The 26,443-nt window shown below is 45.2% G+C and overlaps 1 long non-coding RNA gene across 1 annotated transcript; it reads left to right on the top strand.

Annotated features, from left to right (window-relative positions):
* The first annotated feature begins 67 nt into the window (after nucleotides 1-67).
* On the top strand, nucleotides 68-26,410 carry LOC117513854. The gene is made up of 7 exons (XR_004561733.1): nucleotides 68-287; nucleotides 12,148-12,312; nucleotides 13,517-13,719; nucleotides 22,896-22,983; nucleotides 23,076-23,285; nucleotides 24,769-24,942; nucleotides 25,744-26,410. It is a non-coding gene; the product is annotated as an uncharacterized LOC117513854 (long non-coding RNA).
* The last annotated feature ends 33 nt before the right edge of the window (nucleotides 26,411-26,443 follow it).

Here is a 26,443-nt window from a genome sequence, read left to right on the forward strand (position 1 = left end):
AATGTGTCGAAACTGTGGATTTACGACGAAAGTCAAATGTTCTTGAAATTTGTTTTGGTTAGGTTGTTTTGTTTTCGGAGTGGCTCTAGGTACGGGACACGTATCTTAAAATATAATACAGAGCGAAAAGGAGGGAATAACTACAAATGTGGGCAACAGTCTTTGTCATTTGTAGCCAGTGTGAAGGGTTAGGGATTATAGGACGACATGAGTTGTCGCGTTACGCCGATCAGCCAATCAGAGGCATTCCTTCTTTCCTACCCGTAGCCAGTGTCTTTGGTTTTACGGTAAGACGGTTTTGTTGATGACTCAATAAATAAATAAATAAATGAAAATAGGTTTCTTTTTTCTCGTGATGTCTGACCTTCTAATATGTTGGTTAGCAGAAGTATATATGTTTGTTTCACAAATCTTGGTTAGCATGTTGCCTTAACCTAGCTAATGCTAAAACGAGATTACTGATATTGATTTGAGTTTGTCTGCTGCGCTGGTAGTCATGTAACCCTGCTTGTAGCGACTTTGACAACGCCAAGCAGGGCTAGTAGACATGAGGAACGCAAAATAATCTTTACTCAAGCGCCCTCTGATGGCCGTTTTTTGTCGGTGAAAACGTCGCCGAATTCAGAAAAAGAAGAGGTTCAATATTTAACATGGGTAGCGAATAGAAGCACTTTATCAGCAACTATTTCCAGAAGGGCCCACAGCACTTGTCTCTCATTCCTCGCCAGCACATGTTCAAGGTGCCAGTTGGAAGCGTGGAAGCGAACCTAGATCGCAGGCATCTCAGTCCACCCTGCAAGCCATTACGCCACCACCCACTTTGTATTTTCTTTACTTTTCAAAGGGGCCAGGCTCGTAAATAAAGTCAGTGGTGCATTTCAGGTCAGTTTGGTGTAGGGTTGCCAACCGTCCCTTGAAAAACGGAATCGTCCCTTATTTGGAAATAAAAGTGTGCGTTCCGTATTGACCTGAAACGGGACGCAGTTTGTCCCGTATTTCTGTGTGAATCAAAAAGTCTGTAAAATGTCAATGGAATTGACTGGCGCTTTATATGGAAACTTACGGTAAATTTGATCCCAGCCTCTCTCCTGCTTTTCACCAATGAGCTGACAGACACGAGTTGACGATACAGAATCACTCTTATCTCATTGGTCGAGGGACATCTGCTCGCAAGAAGATACCGACGTCATGAGCCGACGACGGTCGCTGGACGACAAAACAAATCAGCATGGCTGATATCGATACAGACACCGACACTGGCACTGCAGATATGCCTACGGACAGCAATGTCTGTAACGTCGTTACTCCTCCTCCTAAAAAAAAAAACAAAACAAAAAAGAATGCAAAAATGCAGGGGAGAATGAGAAAAGGAAAATGGCTGGGTGGAAAAGGTGCGCTATAACAGTATTGTTTACTTTTCAGACTTTATTTTTTGCACTTTTTATTACACTAAATGTGTAAATGTGCACTGTTACATTGTTTTGCACTGTTACATTGTTTTTGATGATGCAAATTTTCTATTGTTTTTTTTTTGTTTGTTTATACAATTTTAAGTTAAGCAATAGCACTACAGAGATTTTTTTTAAAGAAGACAGAATGCTCATATTGAAATTGTGAGTGAAAATTTATTTTGCACTAAAAATAAATTGCTAAATAATAATTTGTTTTCCACATGTTCATATCAGAACAAATGCATGTATGCATCTACCTAAATTCAGGGTCAAGTCAACAGTCAAATGGTTAAAAATCGTTTCACACAGACGCTGGGAAGGGTGAAGGCCATGGTCAGTCAGCTGGTCGGCCCTGGCGGTGAGGTGTCCCTTATTTATTTTTCAGAGAGTTGGCAACCCTAGTTTGGTGTATGAATCGCATCAGCAGCATGGTGGCTTAGTGGTTATATAGTACTGATGCCCCACTGCAAGAAGGTTGTGGGATCACTTCCTGCCCTTTCTGTGTGAAGTTTGCATGTTCTCCCCGTGTCTGTGTGTGTTTCCTCCCACAATCAAAACCATGCTTATTTAGGGTCTGCTCCTTCTCTGTTCTTGACCAAGGCAATGTCTCTGTATCTGGAATTAGTCCCCGGGTGTTGGACTATGGTTGCCCACTGCTCCGATTTGTTGCATTGTGTCTAACTGTAATTAGGATGGGTTAAATGCAGAGGACAGATTTTGTTGTATGTATGTACAATGACAATAAAGGCTGTATTATTGTGTATTACTTTGAACACGCCAAAACCGGGGAGAGCTGACATTTGCCGTTTGATATGCTTATGTTTTTCGGGTCAAGGATAAACGCTGTGAAAACAGAAAGTTGATAGGACTAATATTTTTGGAGAAATGAGCAATTTTAGCTAACCAGTAAGCAATGGCTGTTGTGCTGCAATGAACCATGGGAGTTTGAAGTTTTAAATGTTGTTATTGTGGTTCATATTAGTTTAACAGTGTTGTTATTGATTTATGATGTTTTTGTAGTTCAATTGGTTTAGTCAGTTTAGTTAAGTCTCATGTTGCCGTTACCATGAGTGAGTTAAGTTTTGTGTTGTCGGTACAGTGCCATGAGTGAAATGTGTACTGCGGTTGATGATTGCACCTGCTTGCAGTAGACTGCGGAAAGACAAAAAGCTCTGTGTGCGTGCGAGCATGCATCTGGACGTGTGTGTAACTTTGATCATGGAGAAACTGTGGACAGCTGACATTTGCCATTTGGTATTAGGTATTTAGGGTCATGAATGAACACTGGCAAAATGGAACGTTGATAAGACTAATATTTTGGAGAAGCTACAGATATCAGCTAACAACACTGAACAATGGATGTTGCAAACTACATTCTGGACTCGCAGGGGGCAGTAAATCATCTTTACATTAAAAGCATGAGTGCGTGATTTTATTTAGTAAGTTCACTGTAAGTGCATGGATGACACAAGAAAGTGAAACACTTATTCCCATTGTGGTTGATTTTAAAAATCAAATGACAAAGTTGAAGTAATAATAAAATAAAATAAGACTGATTAATAATAATATAATAGCGTTTATGTTAACAAAGCTAAACAATTTATAAATACAAAACAAAAAATTACACAATTAACAGGAAATAATAGGGCTGAGTTATTCTTCAAAAATTGTTGAGGTCTAAGTTTCTACAACCCCAATTCCAATGAAGTTGGGATGTTGTGTGAAATGTAAATTAAAACAGAATACAATGATTTCCAAATCTTCTTCAACCTATATTCATCCAGAAACACATCCAAAACGCCGCTGCCTTCTCTGGGCCCAAGCTCATTTGAAATGGACAAATGCAAAGTGGAAAAGTGTGTTGTGGGCTGATGAGTCCACATTTCAAATTGTTTTTGGAAATCATGGATCTCGTGTCCTCCGGACAAAAGGGAAAAACCCATCCAGATTGTTACCAGCGTAAAGTTCAAAAGCCAGCATCTGTGATGGTATGGGAGTGTGTTAGTACCCATGGCATGGGCAACTTACACATCTGTGATGGCACCATCAGTGCTGAAAGGTACATCCAGGTTTTGGAACAACACATACTGCCATCCAAGCAAGATCTTTTTCAGGGATGTCCCTGCTTATTTCAGCAAGACAGTGCCAAGCCACATTCTGCACGTTACAACAGCGTGGCTTCATAGTAAAACAGTTCAATTGTTTTTGTAGTTCATGTTGGTTTAGCAGTGTTGTTCTTTTATCATGGTGAGATCTCCAAAAGAATTGGACAGGAAATGGACTTCAAAGTTTAGATGCTGTATTGTAAAGAGTTGTTACACTGATACAGATCTCAGTGCTGGGATCTTGAACCGGTCGCATGCAAACACCTGGAACAAAGAACCCAGATTTTTCTTCTTCACTACCTTTTGTTCATTTAGCCTACGCCACCCCCATATGGGCAGTCCTTAACCTGGCTTGAATCAGTGTCTAAGTGAGATGGCTGCAAAGTGTAGTGAAAATAGGCGGCCATCTGTACGTGGTGCGTTTGTGGTTGTTATGTAAAAATCTTACAGTGTATGTTTATGTATGTAGTGTAATGGCACCCAATAAAACAGTGTTCCAACATGCTGATTGGTTTTATCAATTAAACATCTATAAAAAGGTCAGGTGGTTTTACCAATTAGACAGTTAAAAGATCATATAGTTTTACCAATACAAGGACATTTTGTGCGTCAGCCATTTTGTGTTATGCATCATGGAACACTCTTATGTTAGTGTTATAGATTTATTGTGGTTTTGTAGTTCAAGTAGTGTAGTTTGTTTGGTAAAGAGTTATGTTGTCACCATGAGTGAAAAGTGGCTTGCGTTTGATGTCTCCTGCCCTGCAGTAAAGGCACAGTGAAGAGAGTGCCCTCCCCCGAGGGCTGAGCTCCTCATACTGGCCTGATTGTTGCAGACACACAACAGATAGGAATTAATATGTATCATTTTAGGGTTTACCAGTGTTTTTGACCATTAAGCTTTAGTCACTTTACCAGCAAAAAAGTGTTAGCAGTCTGAAAGTTAGCCAAATAAAATTTAGTGGAAGCTAATTGGTCCGCTGATGGTTTTCAAAGTTAGCTGAAAAGCTAATCTACTCACAAAAAGTTAGCTTCGCTAATTAGCGGTTAGCGGATTAGCGGAAGTGTGCCCACCACAGTATATAGCTATTTGTTGTAGTGAAACATCTTCTGATATGTGTGTGTGTGTGTGTGTGTGTGTGTGTGGTGTGTGTGTGTGTGTGTGTGTGTGTGTGTGGTGTGTGTGTGTGTGTGTGTGTGGTGTGTGTGTGTGTGTGTGTGTGTACAATGACAAAGGCATTTCATTTCAAGCTCTACCAGGTCAGCCAAGGGGGAATTCCCTTTAGCCAATCTGGACTTCACCTTGTTACACATGGACATCAATAATCCAATATTAACCCAATTAAGACAATACCATGAATAAGTTTCTGCCATGTAAATAGCATTTTTTGATTACCTGGACACAATTAAGGTCACAGTCATAGTAACCAATGATCTAATTAAGGAGGTATTCCAGTCTTAGTGAGATTATTGAAATACATTGGAGAGATATATACACCTCATTCAGACCACAATGTCCTGTTGGAGTTTTTCCCATCTGCTCAAAGTGATGTTAATCAACAAAATCACCTGCTGGAGTCAGTGGCTGGAAAGAAAACCTGCACCTTCTTGGACCTTTCTGGAATGTATTTGGACACCACTGCTTTATACTATGCTGCTGTCAGTAGAAACTTACAACCCCAATTCCAATGAATTTGGGACTTCAAACTAAATTCAGTTGAATACTGTTGTGTGGGCCGCTGAAGAGGAGGTACTGCTGGCCCACCACCACCAGAGGGCGCCCCGCCTGGAGTGCGGGCTCCAGGCACCAGAGGGCGCTGCCGCCTCACAGGAGCAGCCAAGGTGACAGCCGTCACCTATCACTGAGACAGCTGACATCCATCAGCGGAGGGTATATCAGCTGGACGGCATCTCCCCTCCATTGCCGAGATATCGCTCTACTAAGGAGGTAACGTACTCAGCCAGTCGCTTCATTTCAGAGGAATACACCCTTTATTGCTTGTGCCTAAGACAGCTGAAGACTGTATTGGACATAATATCGGATAAGTACCCATATTCCTACACTGCAGTGTTGTTTTTTTGATTAGAGGTGAGGTGGTGTTTCCACCCTACGTGTTGCTGGGTGCAGCCGCACCCACATCTGACTGTTTCTGTTCCTCGCCAGCAGTACCGGATCCGACGAGCGGAGGCATGGGCACCTGGGAGTTCGGGACTTGGCGGCTCCAGTATTCCCGGGGTTCGGTGGCAGAGGAAATCGGGTGGTTCCGGTTCGACTCGGACAGACGTCTCCTATCGTCGAGCCTGCCCACACGACACCATTGGAATTGGTTTATTTCCACAATTGTGATCTGTTGTGTTTGTTGTGCGTGTTCACAACAGTAAAGTCTTGTTATTTGACTTCCTTCATTGTCCGTCATTTGCGCCCCCTGTGTGGGTCCGTGTTCCTCACTTTCCCCAACAGATATCTCGGCCAACGTCATGGATCCCGAGGGGCGTCAACCGGCTGTTGAACGGCCCATGGAAGAACAGGGCGCGCAGGCGCCCGCGGGAGGAGTGATCGGGGAGTTGCAGCGGATCCTCACTACTTTCACGGCTCGGTGGATCTCATGACTGAGCAGAACGTCCCCTTAACCGCAGGGTGGAGGCTCTCGCCGCGCAGGTGGAGGCGCGCCCCCAGGGGCGCTGCTGCAGCTCCCCCTACTGTCGACCCTGTGCGTAATATTGACGTTCCACAGGTCGTTCAACGACCCCCCCCCCCCACCTTCCCCGGAAGCATACATAAGCCCTCCAGAGCCATACGGAGGTTGTGTGGAGACGTGCGCGGATTTCTATGCAGTGTTCGCCTCGTCTTCGCACAACGTCCTGTTATGTACGCGACCGATGCTAGCAAGGTAGCTTATGTAATAAACCTGCTTCGCGGCGAGGCACGCGCTTGGGCCACAGCGCTCTGGGAGCAGAATTCACGGCTCCTTCAGACATATGAGGGTTTGTGAGGGAGTTCAGAACCGTGTTCGATCACCCTAATAGAGGAGAAACCGCTTCAACCGTGCTACTGTCAATGAGACAGGGGCGTCGGAGCGCAGCTGCCTATGCAGTCGACTTCCGCATCGCGGCTGCGAGGTCGGCTGGAATAGCACTGCCCTCCGCGCCGCCTTTGTAAACGGACTGTCATTGGTTCTTAAGGAGCACCTGGTGGCTAAGGACGAACCGCGGGATTTAGATGGGCTCATCGATCTTGTCATACGGTTAGACAACCGGTTAGAAGAACGTCGGCGGGAACGAGACAAAGGGCGTGGCCGGGCACGCGCCGTCCCTCTCCCTTCCGGTTCCGACCGCGCTTCCGCCTTCCCCACGCTCCACGGCCCCTGCACTCCGTGTGGCTACAGCTCCCCCTGCTGACGAAGCTATGGACACGAGCAGGGCAACATTTAGGGCACCAGATGCACAGAGGAGGCGGGCCCACGGAGTATGTTTGTTTGTGGCTCGATAGAGCACAAGTGAGAGACTGCCCCGAGCGGTTAAACACCAACGCCCGCCCCTAGAGACTGGGCTAGGGGTGGGCCAAGACATTCACGTGGGACACACCCACATCGCCACACGACTCCCAGTTACAATCCTTAATGAGGGACTCAACCCTGAAGGCCCCAGCACTGGTGGACACGGGCTCGGAGGGGAATCTGTTGGACAGCAGATGGGCCAGGGAGATAGGGCTCCCTCTGGTGGCGCTTACCTCGCCTGTGCAGGTTCGAGCACTAGATGGCTCCCTACTCCCTCAATCACGCATAAGACACCACCTGTAACTCTGGTGGTGTCCGGGAATCACCGGGAGGAGATCGAGTTTTTTGTGACTCCTGCTACCTCCCGAGTGGTTTTAGGATTCCCCTGGATGTTGAAACACAATCCCCGGATCGATTGGCGTCCGGGGTAGTAGTACGTGGAGCGAGACCTGCCATCGGGTGTGTTTAGGTTCCTCGGTTCCTCCCGGCTCCCAGGCTAAGGAGGAGGTCAGAGTCCCGCCCAATCTGGGGACGGTGCGGTGAAGTACCATGACCTTGTCGACGTGTTCAGCAAGGATCTGGCGCTCACCCTTCCCCCCCACCGTCCTTATGATTGTGCCATTGATTTGGTTCCGGGCAGTGAGTTCCGTCCAGCAGGCTGTACAACCTCTCACGGCCTGAGCGCGAATCAATGGAGACCTACATCCGGGACTCGTTAGCCGCCGGGTTGATCCGGAATTCCACCTCCCCGATGGGTGCAGGTTTCTTTTTTGTGGGCAAAAAGACGGCGGACTTCGTCCATGCATTGATTACAGGGGACTGAATGAAATCACGGTTCGCAATCGATACCCGTTGCCCCTGTTGGATTCGGTGTTCACACCCCTGCATGGAGCCCGTATTTTCACCAAGCTCGATCTTAGAAATGCGTATCACCTGGCTCGGATCCGGAAAGGGAGACGAGTGGAAGACGGCATTTAACACCCCCTTAGGTCACTTTGAGTACCTGGTCATGCCGTTCGGTCTCACAAACGCTCCCGCGACTTTCCAAGCGTTAGTTAACGATGTCTTGCGGGATTTCCTGCACCGGTTCTTCTTCGTATACCTAGACGATATACTCATCTTTTCTCCGGACCCTGAGACCCATGTTTAAGCATGTACGTCAGGTCCTACAGCGGTTGTTGGAGAACCGGCTGTTTGTGAAGGGCGAGAAGTGTGAGTTCCACCGCACGTCTTTGTCCTTCCTGGGGTTCATCATCTCCTCCAACTCCGTCGCTCCTGATCCGGGCCAAGGTTGCGGCGGTGAGAGACTGGCCCCAACCCACAAGCCGTAGGAAGCTGCAACAGTTCCTCGGCTTCGCTAATTTCTATAGGAGGTTCATTAAGGGCTACAGTCAGGTAGTTAGCCCCCTGACAGCCCTGACCTCGCCAAAGTTCCCTTCACCTGGTTGGATCGTTGCGAGGCCACGTTCAAGGAGTTGAAACGGCGCTTCTCGTCTGCACCTGTTCTGGTGCAGCCCGATCCTAGTCGGCCAGTTTAGTGGTTGAAGTGGACGCCTCGGACTCAGGGATAGGAGCCGTGCTGTCCCAGAGCGGGAAGACCGATAAGGTCCTTCACCCGTGTGCCTATTTTTCCCGCAGGTTGACCCCAGCCGAACGGAACTATGACGTCGGCAATCGAGAACTCCTTGCGGTGAAAGAGGCTCTTGAGGAGTGGAGACATCTGTTGGAGGGAACGTCCGTGCCATTCACGGTTTTCACTGACCACCGGAACCTGGAGTATATCAGGACCGCCAAGCGGCTGAATCCCAGGCAAGCTCGCTGGTCACTGTTCTTCGGGCCGTTTTGACTTCCGGATCACCTACCGTCCCGGGACCAAAAATCAAAGATCGGATGCTTTGTCCCGGGTACATGAAGACGAAGTCAGAACGGAGTCGTCGGATCCCCGGATCCCATCATCCCGGAGTCCACTATCGTGGCCACCCTCACCTGGGACGTGGAGAAGACCGTCCGGGAGGCCCTGGCACGAAGCCCAGACCCCGGAACCAGGCCGAAGAACAGGCTCTATGTCCCACCAGAAGCAAGGGCTGCGGTCCTGGACTTCTGTCACGGTTCTAAGCTCTCCTGTCATCCTGGGGTGCGAAGAACCGTGGCAGTCGTCCGGCAGCGCTTCTGGTGGGCATCCCTGGAGACCGACGTCCGGGATTATATCCAGGCCTGTACCACCTGCGCCAGGGGCAAAGCCGACCACCGCAAGTCCTCGGGTTTGCTACAACCGCTGCCCGTACCTCATCGCCCCTGGTCTCACATCGGCCTGGATTTTGTCACGGGCCTCCCGCGTCCCAGGGAAACACCGTCATCCTCACGATAGTGGACCGATTCTCCAAGGCGGCCCACTTCGTGGCCCTCCCGAAGCTCCCGACTGCCCAGGAGACAGCGGACCTCCTGGTCCACCACGTCATCCGGCTGCATGGGATACCATCAGACATCGTCTCCGATCGCGGTCCCCAGTTCTCCTCGCACGTCTGGAGGAGCTTTTGCCGGGAACTGGGGGCCACGGTCAGTCTCTCGTCCGGGTATCACCCCCAAACCAACGGGCAAGCAGAACAGGCCAATCAAGAGATGGAGCAGACACTACGTTGTGTGACAGCCGCGCACCCGGCGGCCTGGAGTACTCATCTGGCCTGGATCGAGTACGCCCACAACAGTCAAGTGTCGTCAGCCACCGGCCTCTCCCCTTTTGAGGTGTGTTTGGGGTATCAGCCCCATTGTTTCCGGTGGTTGAGGGAGAGGTCGGTGTGCCCTCGGTCCAGGCCCACCTGCGGAAGTGCCGTCGGGTTGTGGCGTGCCGCCCGTTCTGCTTTGTTGAGGGCCCGGACGAGGGCTAAGACCCATGCAGACTGGCGGCGGACCCCGGCCCCTACGTATCGCCCCGGGCAGGAAGTGTGGTTGTCCACCAAGGACATTCCACTGCAAGTGGCCTCCCCGAAATTGAAAGATCGATACATAGGACCATACAAGATCCTCAAAATCGTCAACCCCGCCGCAGTGAGGCTTCAGCTTCCGGCCTCACTGCGGATCCATCCTGTGTTCCATGTGTCAAAACTCAAACAGCATCACACCTCGCCCCTCTGTACTCCCGGTCCGGCGCCACCTCCTGCCCGGATCATCGATGGCGAGCCGGCTTGGACTGTGCGCCGGCTTCTGGATGTCGACGGATGGGCCGGGGCTTTCAATACCTGGTGGACTGGGAGGGGGTACGGTCCCGAAGAACGCTCCTGGGTGAAGAAAGAGCTTCATCCTGGACCCGGCCCTCCTGGCCGACTTCTACCCGCCGCCACCCGGACAAGCCCGGTCGGGCGCCAGGAGGCGCCCGTTGAGGGGGGGGGTCCTGTTGTGTGGGCCGCTGAAGAGGAGGTACTGCTGGCCCACCACCACCAGAGGGCGCCCCGCCTGGAGTGCGGGCTCCAGGCACCAGAGGGCACTGCCGCCTCACAGGAGCAGCCAAGGTGACAGCCGTCACCTATCAACTGAGACAGCTGACATCCATCAGCGGAGGGGTATATCAGCTGGACGGCATCTCCACCTCATTGCCGAGATATCGCTCTACTAAGGAGGTAACGTACTCAGCCAGTCGCTTCATTTCAGAGGAATAACCCTTTATTGCTTGTGCCTAAGGACAGCTGAAGACTGTATTGGACATATATCGGATAAGTACCCATATTCCTACACTGCAGTGTTGTTTTTTGATTAGAGGTGGAGGTGGTGTTTCCACCCTACGTGTTGCTGGGTGCAGCCGCACCCACATCTGACTGTTTCTGTTCCTCGCCAGCAGTACCGGATCCGACGAGCGGAGGCAGTGGGCACCTGGGAGTTCGGGACTTGGCGGCTCCAGTATTCCCGGGGTTCGGTGGCAGAGGAAATCGGGTGGTTCCGGTTCGACTCGGACAGACGTCTCCTATCGTCGAGCCTGCCCACACGACACCATTGGAATTGGTTTATTTCCACAATTGTGATCTGTTGTGTTTGTTGTGCGTGTTCACAACAGTAAAGCCTTGTTATTTGACTTTCTTCATTGTCCGTTCATTTGCGCCCCTGTTGTGGGTCCGTGTTCCTCACTTTCCCCAACAGAATACGCCACAAAGACAAGATATTTAATGTTCAAACTGATAAAGTTTATTGTTTTTGTGCAAATATTTGCTCATTTTGAAATGGATGCCTGCAACATGTTTCAAAAAGCTGGGACAGTGGTATGTTTACCACTGTTTTACATCACCTTTCCTTCTAACAACACTCAATAAGCATTTGGGAACTGAGGACACTAATTGTTGAAGCTTTGTAGTTGGAATTCTTTCCCATCTTGCTTGATGTACAACTTCAGTTGTTCAACAGTCCAGGGTCTCCGTTGTCATATTTGCATTTCATAATGCGCCACACATTTTCAATGGGCGACAGGTCTGGGCTGCAGGCAGGCCAGTCTACTACCTGCACTCTTTTACTACGAAGCCATGCTGTTGTAACACGTGCAGAATGTGGCTTGGCATTGTCTTGCTGCAATAAGCAGGGATGTCCCTGAAAAAGACGTTGTTTGGATGGCAACATGTGTTGCTCCAAAACCTGGATGTACCTTTCAGCATTGATGGTGCCATCACAGATGTGTAAGTTGCCCATGCCATGGGCACTAACGCACCCCCATACCATCACAGATGCTGGCTTGTGAACTTTGTGCTGGTAGCAGTCTCGATGGTCTTTTCCCTCTTTTGTCCGGAGGACACAACGTCCATGATTCCAAAAACAATTTGAAATGTGGACTCATCAGACCACAACACACTTTTCCACTTTGAGTCTGTCCATTCAAATGAGCTAGAGCCCAGAGAAGGCGACTGCGTTTCTGGATGTTGTTGATGTCTTGTCTTTGTGATGTATTCAATTGAATATAAGGTGAAGAGGATTTGCAAATCATTGTGTTCTGTTTTTATTTACATTTCATACAACGTCCCAACTTCATTGGAACTGGGGTTGTACAATGAACTGAATTTGAAATGTTAATTCAGTTTGATTTTGTAATAAGCAATCCAAAGGCATCTTCTGTCTTTACAGAATGGCGATCTCTATAGCTGTCCTGGACTGTGATCTGCTTTACATGGCCGTGGCCATAAGACACTGGATCGCTTTGACCTGGAATCCGTGTCAGACAACTTCCTCCTCACAACATTTGGTTTCCCCAGAGAGTTTATCCTTTATCTGGTGGAATTACTCAGAGAGGTAAGTGTATGCTGGGAAAACATTCATTTGGAGTAATCCTGCTTACAGTTAAACATGCAAAGATAACACACCCTCTTCAGAGGTAATGATTAGAAATCAGGTACTGTCTGAAAGGCAGAAATAAAAAAATAAAAAACCATCTGAAACAACAGCATGCTTTGGTGTAAGGCTGAAATTGAAATTGTACATTTGGATTATTTTGATTTCAAGTTTAGGGTCTATAAGTCAAGTAAGCATAATCAACATCCATGCGCCATGACCATGCCAAATATTCCAGTCAAAGTTCAGAGTTATCTTCTTTAGGAAACAAAGTCACGTTACTGGAGTGTATAATATATTTGGATCTTGCTCTTAAAGTTAAATTTCCATTTCTAAAGCAGCATCTCAGGTCCACATTGTGTTGTGGCCAGTCCTCAGTACCTGTGGGCTGCAAAAGTGGAAAAAGCTAATTTGCCCAGTACACAAGTGCAGACAAGTTACCGCACATTGCATTTGTGATTCACCATACAGTTGTGCTCAAAAGTTTAAATACCCTGGCAGAATTTTTGCTTTTTTGGCCAAATTAAGAGAATATGAATGACAATACAAAAACTTTTTTTCACTCATGGTTAGTGGTTGGGTGAAGCCATTTATTGTCAAACAACTGTTTCCTCTTTTTTTTTAAATCATGACAAGAGAACTACCCAAATTAACCTGATCAAAAGTTTACATACCCCTGTTCTTAATACTGTGTGTTGCCCCGTTTAACATCAATGGCAGCTTGGAGTCTTTTGCGGTAGTTGTGGACGAGGCTCTCTCTGATGGTAAAGCTGCCACTGAATATGTTTTGGACTTTATTTACATCAGTTACAAAGAAATACAAACAATATGGCACTCTATGGTAAATCTGCATGGAGTAGACGGTTCTCAAAAACTGAGTGACTGTGCAAGAAGTAGAAGAGTGAGGAAAGACACCCAGACAACCCAGAAGAAGTTACAGGCTTACGTGGCTGTGATTGGAGAAATTATGCAGGACTGCTGAAAAATTCATGAACTCCTTTTTGTTTTTTCACAGACCTGTGGCTTGCCAGAAACGGATACAGCAGGATAATTTAGAAATTCCAGTACCTTTTAACATTACAGGATGGATTTTTTTTTTTTTTTTTAGCCTTTGCAGAGGTATTCCCTCTTGTGAGTACCCTTGCTTCTAATTTTTGTGTTTAAGGATCTCTGTAGGCGTACCCAGCGATCTAGAGCAATCAGTCCAGAAGTCCAGGTGTTGGCTGCTTTGGGTTTCTACACATCTGGCTCCTTTCAGACATCCATGGGAGATGCTATAGGAATTAGCCAAGCATCAATGTCAGATGTTTGACCAATGTGACCAAAGCCCTTGTGAAGAAAGCTCCACAGTTCATTCACATTCAACAGGTATATCAGAGATTATCAGTTCTTGACAGGTGGGTGCAGAAATGTAGAGAACCATGTGCATCACATACTTGTAGAATGACCACAAAGGGGTGTTTACATGATCATTTTCATATACGTTTATTTGAAAAAAATCAAACTGATAGAAGTGTTTGAAAGATAATTTCATGAGCCCGAGTTCACATTTGTATTAGAAACAGAGTTAGGAATGTGATGTTTACAGGACAGATTTCAGAGTTATCTGCACACATATCAAGATAGCTAGCGAGAAAGGCTAACTTGCAGCTATTATAGCAAATGGTCACCCTCTGGTCTCCTTGAGGTTTCTTCCTGCAATTAAAAAAAACACCTGATGGAGTTGTTCCTTATCACTGTTGCCAGTGTGCTTTCTCAGGGAGTGGATAAACTTATCTTTGTGACATGTCTTTGGGTGACTTACGGTGCATCCAAAAAGTATTCACAGTGCTCACTTTTCCCACATTTTGTTATGTTACAGCCCTATTCCAAAATGGAGTAAATTTGTTTTTCCCCTAACCTAAGAATTCACACCCTTTGCTCAATACTTTGTTGATGCACATTTGGCCACAATTACAGCCTCCAAGTCTTCTTGAATATGATGCCACAAGCTTGGTGCACCTATCTTTGGTCAGTTTTGTCCATTCCTCTTTGCAGCACCTCTCAAGCTCCATCAGGTTGGATGGGGAGCATCGGTGCACAGCCATTTTCAGATCTCTCCAAGATGTTAAATCGATATTCAGGTCTTGGCTCTGGCTGGGCACTCAAGGACATTCACAGAGTTGTCCTTAAGCCACTCCTTTGATATCTTGGCTGTGTGCTTAGGCTCATTGTCCTGCTGAAAGATGAACCATCGCCCCAGTTTGAGGTCAAGAGTGCTCTGGAGGAGGTTTTCATCCATGATGTCTCTGTACATTGCTGCATTCATTCTTTCCCTTAATCCTGACTAGTCTCCCAATTCCTGTTGCTGAAAAACATCCCCACACGCATCATGCTGCTTCCACCATGTTTCACTATAGGGATGGTGCCTGGTTCCTCCAAACACTATGCCTGGTATTCACACTAAAGTGTTCAATCTTTGTCTCATCAGAACAGAGAATTTTGTTTTTCATGGTCTGAAAGTCCTTCAGGTGCCTTTTGGCAAACATTTGGCTATGCTACCATACAGGCCTGATTGGTGCATTGCTTGCAGAGATGGTTGTCCCTCTCGTAGGGATGGGTATTGGTTCTAGATTAGGGTATGAATGCTCACTAATTAGACAACAGACTGTTGCTGTCACTGCTTGTTCATGTGTGGTTGTTTGTCCGGATATGTTGTACTGTTGGGGTCCCATCTCCTGGTGTCTCATTTTTTCGTCACTTCAAGGATATTGCTTGTCAAAAGTTCCTATGTCTTCATGTTGTTATGGTGGTCAGCCCTTCCTGAAAGAAGTTATCTGTTGGCTTTGAGTAGTATGTTGTAGGCTGATCGGCAAGGATGGGTGGGGGTCACACACACAGACCACGTTCACTCATGCACTACATGGGTGATTTTTTAACTACGGGCACTATTGGCCTTGTAAATGTAATTTCCACCACACCATTGCCTTACAATATAAAGCGCCTTGGGGCAACTGTTTGTTGTGATTTGGCGCTATATACATGTGCTCTGATGTCACTGTTTATCTCCATAGAAACTACCCAAACAATCTTTCATACAAACTGTTTAAACGGACATTACAGTGTTGTGGTGGAAATTACGGCAATAGTGTGGGACAACTACATTTTGTTTAAAAAAATCACAACAGTTGTATGACATTGAATACCCGAATTATGTTTTGATTATTTTACTGATATTTTATTCAGAGATATTTTAAAACATTAGAAAAAACGTTTCTTTACCATTCATTTTATCATTGAAGATCAAAGTCTGGGTGTGGGACAAGCACAAAACGGCAATATTTGCATATAATGATGCTGAAAAAAGGTGAAAAAGTCATCATAGACTACTAGAACAATTTCTTAACACACTTTCATTGTAAAGATAACTATAAAAGTGTGAAATTTCCCCTTTTTTCTGTTTTTCATACAATATGATCAAAGGACATAAGTGCCCGTAGTCCTAAGAATCATCTACATACTATCTGTCTTGCAAGAACAAGTAGCATATATGTGTATTATGTATATAAATGGTTCTGCCAGTGTGGCATTTACTATTACTATTACTAGCTGTATGCAAATGTTTGGGCACCCCTGATAATTTTCATGATTTTCTTTTATTTTCTTTGGTTGTCTGGATCAGAAATTTCAGTTAAATATATTATATAGCAGACAAACACTGATATTTGAGAAGTGAAATGAAGTTTCTAGTATTTACAGAAAGTGTGCATTAATTATTTAAACAAAATTAGGCAGGTGCATAAATTTGAGCACCCTTGTCATTTTATTGATTTGAATACATTAGCACTAATAATTATTGGAACACAAAATTGGTTTGGTAAGCTCATTGGCCTTGACCTCCTTACACAGGTGAATCCATTCATGAGAAAGGGTATTTGAGGTGGCCATTTGCAAATGTTTCCCCTCTTTGCGTCTCTTCTAATGCAGAGGAAGGCTTTTCTGCATGCACGCCACAAACAGTCGCTTGAGGTATACTAAAGCACATTTGGACAAGCCAGCTTCATTTTGGAATAAGGACTGATGAAACTAAAAATGAGTTATTTGGACATAACAAGGGGTGGTAAGCATGGCTGAAAAAGATCACAACATTCCAAGAACGCTTGCTACCTACAGTAAAATTTGGAGTTGGTTCCATCATGCTGTGGGCTGTGTGGCCAGGTGCAGGTACTGGGAATCTTGTTAAAGTTGAGGGTCACGTTGGAATTCATCTCGGGGAGAATGGCTGCACTGGAAAACCGCTTTGATCGTCAGTAATGACCACATCTCCTCTTCTCTATTCAGATGTATTGGAAGCCACTGTGTTTCAGACTGTGGAATCTTTCAGGTGTCTGCTAATCTGGATATAGTAGAGAAGCTTGAATCTTCGACTGGACTGGGTTGCTTGACGCGAGGACTTTTCGCTTCAAATCGCAGAAGCTTCCTCAGCTAAAATTCTTGCTCTGGTGGTCTGACTTCTGTCTTGACTCTTGTAGAGAAGAATAATCAAGAAGTCACAAAAGCTGGAGTTTTAAACCTAACCAGACCCCTCCTACCGAGAGGCAGACTGCTATAGGCTAGTGACTAAACAATAGCTCTAATTAGCACCTATTGTGCTCTAGTTAGCACCCTCCTAATGACAGGGCAGCTGTCCCTCTCCTGATGGCTCCCTTGATGACTCTGCTGATGATGTGAATGACTCATTACCATGAACAAAAGACTGAAACTGCTTTGATCTGAGTACCCCATTGTAAACAGGGGATAAAGCGTGTCTCAGACCCCCGTCCCCGGTTAAGGCTGGTTTCAAACGTTTCACAAAGAATGCCTCCTTGACTCCTCTCTCAAACCATTTCTTCTCTCTGGCTAATATTTAACTTCCTTGTCCTCAAACGTGTGGTTAGTGTCTTTAAGGTGGAGATGAACTGCAGACTGAGGTCCACTGGCGCCCTCTCTGCGGTGCTGGTATAGCCTTTTGTGTAAAGGTTGCTTAGTCTCACCTATGTACTGTTCGTTACAGTTTCCTGACATCTGATAGAATACACTACATTGCTCTGTTTGTAACTAGGGATACTGTTCTTAGGTGAACTAATTTCTGTCTCAAGGTGTTAACCGGTTTAAAGTAAACTGGGATTTTCTGCTGTCTGAAGATCCTCTGTAGTTTTTCCCCTACTCCTGCTAAATAAGGGAGAGACACTCCTCTTCTTCTTGTCTCCGTCTCCTGTCTATCTGGTCTCTTTGTTCTCTGGGACTTCTGCACTTTGTCCAGGGACCATCGTGGGTACCCACATACTGTGAGGGCTTCCAGACAAGTTGTTGTTCTTTAGCCCTTCCCTCTGCAGTTGTGGGCACCTGTAGGGCTCTGTGTTGAAGCGTCCTGATCACCCCGAGCTTGTGTTCAAGGGGGTGGTTTGAGCCAAAGAGCAGATCTTGGGCACTGTGAGTTGGTTTCTGTAAACCCCTGTCTGGAGCTGCCTGTTCTCTCCAATTGTAACATCACAGTCCAAGAAGGCTAAATGGTTGTTTCTGGCATCCTCACGTGTGAACTTGATATTGGCGTCCACCAGTTGATGTGTTCTGTAAAGTCCTCAACTTCCTGTTGCTTGATTTTAACCCATGTGTCATCAACATATCTGAACCAGTGACTGGGAGAGGTGCCTGCGAAAGACGTCAAGGCTGTCTTCTCCACTCGCTCCATGTACAGATTGGCCACAATGGGGGGATACCGGAGACCCATCGCACAACCATGAATCTGCCTGTAGTAATTCCCCTAAACAGGAAATACGTGGTGTTAAGACAGATCTCCAAGAGTTGTCAGATGTGGTCTGGTGTGAGTTTGGTCCTTTCAAGTAGAGACACATCCTCCAGCAGTCTCTGCCTTACAGCTGAGACGGCCTCAGTGGTGGGGATGCAGGTGAACAACGAAGTCGCATCAAATGACACGATTGTTTCATCTGCCTCTAGCTGCAGGTCCTTGATCTTGTTCACAAAATCTTGTGTGTTCCACATGATGTTCTGAGTTACCCACTAGAGGAGCTAAGATCCACTTGAGGTGCTTGGCCAAATTGTACGTGATGGAATCTGTGCTACATACAATAGGCCTGAGTGGCACGTCCTGTTTGGGGATTTTGGGCAGTCCATAGATGCATGGAGTGGCGTCCCAGGGTACAGTCTGTAGTATGTCTGCCTGTCAATGAGTCCCTCTTTCTCCAGGTTTAGAGGTAGCTAATGATTTTCTTCTTATAGCCGCTCGTGGGGTCTCTCTAGTTCGTATGTATTGGAATCACTGAGCAAGTTGTTGATCTTGGCCTCGTAGTCCGATGTGTTCAGGACCACCGTGCATCTGCCTTTATCTGCTGGCAGGATAAGGATGCTTGGTCGTTTTTCAGTGCTGTCAGAGCTTTCCGTTCTTCTCCTGTGATGTTGGACGGAGGAGGCTTAGCACTGTTCAGCACTGCTGTGACTCTTAGTCGGAGGTCCCCAGCTTCTGACTCTGACAAACTGTTATGTTTAATGGCTGACTCTACTGCAGTGATGTAATCTACTGTCGGTATATGTTTAGGGGTCACTGAGAAATTTAGTCCTTTAGCGAGCACATCCTTTTTCTGTCTGTGTAAGAACCCTTCTTGGACTGTGATGTTACAATTGGAGAGAACAGGCAGCTCCAGACAGGGGTTTACAGAAAACCAACTCACACTGACCAATATCTGCTCTTTGGCTCAAACCACCCCCTTGAACACAAGCTCGGGGTGATCAGGACGCTTCAACACAGAGCCCTACAGGTGCCCACAACTGCAGAGGGAAGGGCTAAAGAACAATAACTTGTCCGGAAAGCCCCTCACAGTATGTGGGTACCCACGATGGTCCCTGGACAAAGTGCAGAAGTCCCAGAGAACAAGAGACCAGATAGACAGGAGACAGAGACAAGAAGAAGAGGAGTGTCTCTCCCTTATTTAGCAGGAGTAGGGGAAAAACTACAGAGGATCTTCAGACAGCACAAAATCCCAGTTTACTTTAAACCGGTTACACCTTGAGACAGAAATTAGTTCACCCTAAGAACAGGATCCCTAGTTACAAACAGAGCAATGTAGTGTATTCTATCAGATGTCAGGAAAACTGTAACGAACACTACATAGGTGAGACTAAGCAACCTTCACACAAAAGGTTATACCAGCACCACAGAGAGGGCGCCAGTGGACCTCAGTCTGCAGTTCATCTCCACCTTAAAGACACTAACCACACGTTTGAGGACAAGGAAGTTAAAATATTAGCCAGAGAGAAGAAATGGTTTGAGAGAGGAGTCAAGGAGGCATTCTTTGTGAAACGTTTGAAACCCAGCCTTAACCGGGGACGGGGTCTGAGACACGCTTTATCCCCTGTTATAATGGGGTACTCAGATTAAAGCAGTTTCAGTCTTTTGTTCATGGTAATGAGCCATTCACATCATCAGCAGAGTCGTCAAGGGAGCCATCAGGAGAGGGACAGCTGCCCTGTCATTAGGAGGGTGCTAACTAGAGCACAATAGGTGCTAATTAGAGCTATTGTTTAGTCACTAGCCTATAGCAGTCTGCCTCTCGGTAGGAGGGGTCTGGTTAGGTTTAAAACTCCAGCTTTTGTGACTTCTTGATTATTCTTCTCTACAAGAGTCAAGACAGAAGTCAGACCACCAGAGCAAGAATTTTAGCTGAGGAAGCTTCTGCGATTGAAGCGAAACGTCCTCGCGTCAAGCAACCCAGTCCAGTCGAAGATTCAAGCTTCTCTACTATGGAAACCACCTGGACAACTGAGAGCCTACACAGAAACTAATCTGGATATCTGTTTGGTTCCCAAACACCAGCTGCTCTTCAAGGCCGCTGGGATAAAATCCTCCTCTGAAGAACACTTCTGTTGCCTCACTTCCTTCTTCCCTGCCTCTCAGTCTCCTCCCAGTCCTGAGATGTTGACTGTGGGACCTTGAGACTCTGGTGGACTGATTCAGGACTGGGAGCCCCCCCCCCCCCCCCAGGATGGACAGATAAGGCTGTTGATGGCGCCAAGGGCGGCCTTCTGGGCTGTCTGTCTGAACACTGGACACATTCAAGTCTCAGCTGTCGTCTGTTTTTGTGTGATTGTCATTGTTTATCTGTGCGATGGGTTTTTTTTTTTCTTCAGGGCTGCTGCGTGGTACAACGCAGCAGCTCTGGAGGTTTTTCTTCCCAATTTTACTTTGTGTGTGCTTTTATATTGTTCATGTACCGGGCCGGCTTATGTGTAGTGTGTGTTATGTGTGTGTTGTCTTTGTCATGAGGCCGGTCCAAGGTTTGCTCAGCCCTGCTCGTGACCTAAGGCAGGGATGTACATCTGGAGCTGGTCCCCGGCGCACTAAAGGCGACCTCTGCTCCTAACTGGCAGTTAGGATGGGTAAAATGCAGTAAACACATTCATTGTGCAGGGAACATGTTCCTATGTGCATATGACAATAGAATTCTTTGAATCCTTGAAATACCTTCAAACAGAATCCAGACTCTCATGGGAAGCTATAGGAAGCATTTAGAGGCTGTTATTTCTGCAAAAGGAGGATCTACTAATGTATTTTTTTCTGTTGGGGTGCCCAAATTTATGCACCTAATTTTGTTAAATAATTATTGCACACTTTCTGTAAATACTATAAACTTAATTTCACCTTCTCAAATATCACTGTGTTTGTCTGCTATATGATATATTAACTGAAATTGCTGATCCAAACAACCAATGATTTATAAAGGAAATCATGGAAATCGTCAGGGGTGCCCAAACTTTTACATACAACTGTATAAGTGGGGGGGTATCGGGAACGGTTTCTTTCGAGATCGTTAAGAAATGATTCGATCCACCGACATCAATAGCTTTTTGCTTAAGGATTCCCTTATCGGTCCTTCAGAGTGGACATTGTTTTTGAGGGTGTTTTGTCAGGAAAATTATTATTTCTTTATGTGATTGCAGACCCTGCAGCGTGTCTGTAATCAACTGCTTTTGTAATGGCTCCGACCAGCTGCTTCGTTGGTTCTTTGCTTCTTGCTTTTCAGAAGCGACAAGTCCACTTCTTAACCCCTCTCAAAGCCATTTAAAAATGTCAGTCATAAGTCACATTTGTGTGGATTAAAGTCACTAACTGGGATTCTTGTTGCAAGCAAGAAACAAGAATCGTCCTCTGTTCCGTTTGCACAGCTTCAAACGTTGCATCATTCTCTGCTGAGTCAAGTTAGAGTCCGACCGGAATTAATAACTTCAAAGCGAATCACCGTTTTAAATCAAATGACAACTCTTTCCAAAAGTTGTAACACAAACAACAAACTACAACAGACCTAAAATGTATTTTTCCTCCAAAAATGAGATGTCCTGCGTTCTTTATGAATGACATTGATGCTGATGTGCAGCAAGCAGCTGAGCTCAGCTCAGAGGTATGGAGTGACATTCATGCCAATTAATGTCTGAAAGAAAATGCTTTTAACAAAAACTACAGATTTTATTTCTATTTTGTCCAGAGATCAAGGATCCAGTGACCAATTTCATATTTATTTACTTTAAGACTCAATAAAATGCTGTTGACATAGAAAACCTGTAAAGCCTACTTTTAGTACACAGAAATTCACAAGAGGTATTGATAAGGAATTTGATCGATAAGCGGATTCGAAAATGGTATCAGTACGATAGAATCTTATCAATACCATCCCTACCCTCTGGAGGTTCTCCTCTCCCTTAACAGAGGAATGCTGGAGCTCTGACAGAATGACCATCAGGTTCTTGGTCACCTCCCTGAACTGAGGCCCGTCTCCCTGACTGCTCAGTTTAGATGGGTGGCCAGCTCTAGGAAGAATCCTGGTGGATATGAACATCTTCCATTTATGGATGATGGAGGCCACTGTGCTCATTAGCACCTTCAATGCAGCAGAAGTGTTTCTGTATCCTTCCCCAGATTTGTGCCTTGAGACAATCCTGTTTTGGAGATCAATAGACAATTCCTTTGGCTTCATGCTTGATTTGTGGTCTTGACATGCACTGTCATCTGTGGGACCTTATATGTAGACAGGTGTGTGCGCCTTTCAAAATCATGCCCAGTCACCTGCATTTACCCAGGTGGACTCCAGTTAAGCTGTAGAAACATCTCAAGGATGATCAGTGAAACGGTATGCATCTGTGCTCAAGTTTAAGCTTCATGGCAAAGGTTATGATACTTATGTACATGTTTTTTTTAAATAAATTTGTAAAAACAAAACTTCATAGTGTCATTATGGGGTATTGTGTGTAGAATTTTGAGAGGAAAAATGAATTTCTTCCATTTGGAATAAAACTAACATAAAATGTGGAAAAAGTGAAGCGCTGTGAATACTTTCTGGATGAATGGTATGTACACCAGATGCATGTTAGTGTCATTACCTAAAATGCAATATTGCACTGTGCCACAGTCCTGCAGGTGTTCAGAGGGCAAATCATGGCATTCTGCTTTGTCACCCTTCAAAGAAATTTTTTGTGAATGTAGATAGTGTATAACTGGTTTTAAACTTTCTAAACAGAGATCTTTCCAGCAGAGAGCAGTCCTTCCAGGATTTTCAGAGCATTGCAGGATTCCCCAAAGTTTTGGGAGTTCTGGACTGTGTTCAGGTTTTGTATCAACACTATGGATTTCTTCTATTTCCTGATCCATTTCTCCAGCAGGTGCAGGCCAATTTTCCTGTTCTGTGCTTCACCTCCAGGTTGCCATTAAAGCACCGAATAGTGAAGACTCTTCATATGTGAATAAGAAAGGCTTTCATTCTGTTGGCTGCCAGCTGGTTTTGTGATGCCAGAGGGTTGTTACTGAGTGCAGAAACTCACTGGCCTGGTGGCCTCAAAGATGTTGAAGTTCTAGAAAGGGTCTAATCTTGACAAACTACTGCAGGACATCGATGAGGGCTGGCTTCTGGGTGAGATGTGCACATCAGTATTTTGTAAACACAAAACGTCTCTAAACTATTGAATGAACTGACTTCCACAGACATGAACAAAATGCCAATGTCCAGTGAGGAAAACAAATGACTATCATAGTTCTCTAATAATTAATTATACAAGAGATGTTGGCAACCACCTCCAGGTTTTGGAAATAAGAGAAACTGGCACACCAGCTAATTTCAAACTACACTCAACAAAAATATAAACGCAACACTTTTGGTTTTGCTCCCATTTTATATGAGATGAACTCAAAGATCTAAAACTTTTTCCACATACACAATATCACCATTTGTGGATCGAGTGGCAGGCGTCTGTTATGGACGAAGAACACAGGTGCATTTTATTGATGGCATTTTGAATGCACAGAGATACCGTGATGAGATCCTGAGGCCCATTGTTGTGCCATACATCCAAGAACATCACCTCATGTTGCAGCAGGATAATGCACGGCCCCATGTTGCAAGGATCTGTACACAATTCTTGGAAGCTGAAAATGTCCCAGTTCTTGCATGGCCGGCATATTCACGGACATGTCACCCATTGAGCATGTTTGGGATGCTCTGGACCGGCGTATATGACAGCGTGTACCAGTTCCTGCCAATATCCAGCAACTTCGCACAGCCATTGAAGAGGAGGTGGACCAACATTCCACAGGCCACAATGACAACCTGATCAACTCTATGCGAAGGAGATGTGTTGCACTGCATGAGGCAAATGGTGGTCACACCAGATACTGACTGGTATCCCCCCCAATAAAACAAAACTGCACCTTTCAGAGTGGCCTTTTATTGTGGGCAGTCTAAGGCACACCTGTGCACTAATCATGGTGTCTAATCAGCATCTTGATATGGCACACCTGTGAGGTGGGATGGATTATCTTAGGAAAGGAGAAGTGCTCACTATCACAGATTTAGACTGGTTTTGTGAACAATATTTGAGGGAAATGGTGATATGTGTATGTGGAAAAAAGTTTTAGATCTTTGAGTTCATCTTATACAAAATGGGAGCAAAACCAAAAGTGTTGCGTTTATATTTTCGTTGAGTGTACATATAAATTCAGATCCGCACATGTTGAGAGACAGAAGGAAGAAGTGCCTGCTTTGACTGCATGCACACAAAATTATTTCTGCTCAGTTGTATAAACTTGTTACAGCGTTCTGTTTTGCATGTAACTCTTACTAATCTGGTTCTCTGATTTAGTGCATTTCTGTGTTGAAACTGTCCACCTCTCTCTCAGACTGTCACACCCACTTAAGCTTTCATTAATCTATCATCCACTAACCATCCAGCAGGGGGCAGGCAGGTCTTGGAGTATTATATAAGTAAAATAACTGCCTTTGGAATTGATGTAGTTCATCAAAGTTCCATTTTTAATCTGTTTGTCTTTTTCAAAGCCTCAGAACAATAGTTATTCTTCTTGTGATGGAGAGATAACACATTGATGTGATTGTTTCTCAGGTGACTGCCGCTACCCTCTAAAAAAGAGGCTGATGACACCAGTTGAGTACCAGAATCCCTGCAGAGATTCAGTATAACCTTGCCCACAGTGCTACGCACGAGATAGTGGACAGAACCTTTAGAGCCATTCAGACCAGATTCAGATGTTTAGACAGCACTAAAGGTTACCTGCAGGTATTCTATCCCAACACATTGGAATATTATGGAACTCTGTTATATTACATGTCCAGCCGTTTAAAAAAATAATTTTGATTGATGGAATTTTACAAATAGATCGGCATAGCAGAAAATATTTGCAATTTCAGTTGCATAATTTACCCTGCGTGCCTGTGATAATTACTTCTGTTTGTCTATGAACACATTAAGAACAAAAAATTTTCAGTGTTGGTGATAAGTATTCACAATTCATAATCCAAATATAATGTCTCAGTGTGCATAGGAGGCAGGGGACACATCACCCATCTGATGCCTTTCATTATTGCAATGTTTTTGTGAGCACATTTAGGAGTGGTAACCAAATTCAAAGTAACACACTGCATTTCTTTCTATTTGTATTATTGATTAAATTCCAGCCTCAAACCCAAATATCATTGATTTTCAAAATGGGAGCTGCCTAGCACAGAAGTTTATAAATGTTACAATAAGATGTAGGTTGTTACATTGAATGAGTGACATCTTTTAAAACAGTCTAGTTTCTGTAGGTTATTTGCTATATATAGTATTTTCTTTTGGCTTAGTGATTTGGTGCACGATTTAAATCAGAATGACCTTCCTAAGGCTAACTCCATAATAATATTATAATACAAGCATTAATCATGGTGCATAACACCAACCAAAGCTTTATTTTGAAATGTATTTAGTTGTCACATCGTTCTGTTTGGTGACCTGTAGCCTTGTTGAAAATCAGTCATATCCTCGTCTGTTGTGGTGAAGCACAGCAGTGTTGTTTTGTCAACCTCACTCTCCTCTGTGCAGTACTCGCCTGAAAAGAGTTCATCCATCCTTCTGGCATGCTGTGTTCTCCACAACGCCTCCCTACAGTCTGGATTAGATGCTTGGACTCTGGAGCGGATAGATCCTCCGGAGCAGCCTGAGAGCCTAAAACAGAGCGCTGAGGATCGGGACACTCGGGCTGAAGAGCTCCGACAGCAGCTCATTCTCAAACACTCATTTAAACTGTGATTTCACACACAACAACAAACATCTCATGCACGTAAGAGACATCTGTCAGGAAAGGACAGACACTGTATTGCTGATGCAGTTTTTTATATTTTGCTGGTTTCTACTCTACGTGACTACACTAAGATACACTGATATATATGGAGGAATATGCAAGATATTATACAATAAACCTAGACAACAATAACCCAACACATTTCAAATGGCTGAACGTCCTGCAGTCTGTATTTATTACATGAAGACAATAAAAGTTGTATTATTCTGAATGATTCAGAGAGATGTGAATAATCAAGCAGACTTGGTGTTTTATGGCATTCAAAGTGTGTTCAGCTACCGTGTTGTCATGGCTTCTTTACAAGTGGGAAAAACTAATCTCTTATTTTCTTCCCCAGTCTGCCGGACTCCCACACAGTTCCACAGGTTAAGTCTTGGGAAGGAGGCACACACACAAAAAAAAGAAAAACGGGGGATTTCATATTTACAACACTGCACAGGA

This window comes from Thalassophryne amazonica, chromosome 1 (genome assembly GCF_902500255.1).
Source record: "Thalassophryne amazonica chromosome 1, fThaAma1.1, whole genome shotgun sequence".
Classification (NCBI taxonomy): Eukaryota; Metazoa; Chordata; class Actinopteri; order Batrachoidiformes; family Batrachoididae; genus Thalassophryne; species Thalassophryne amazonica.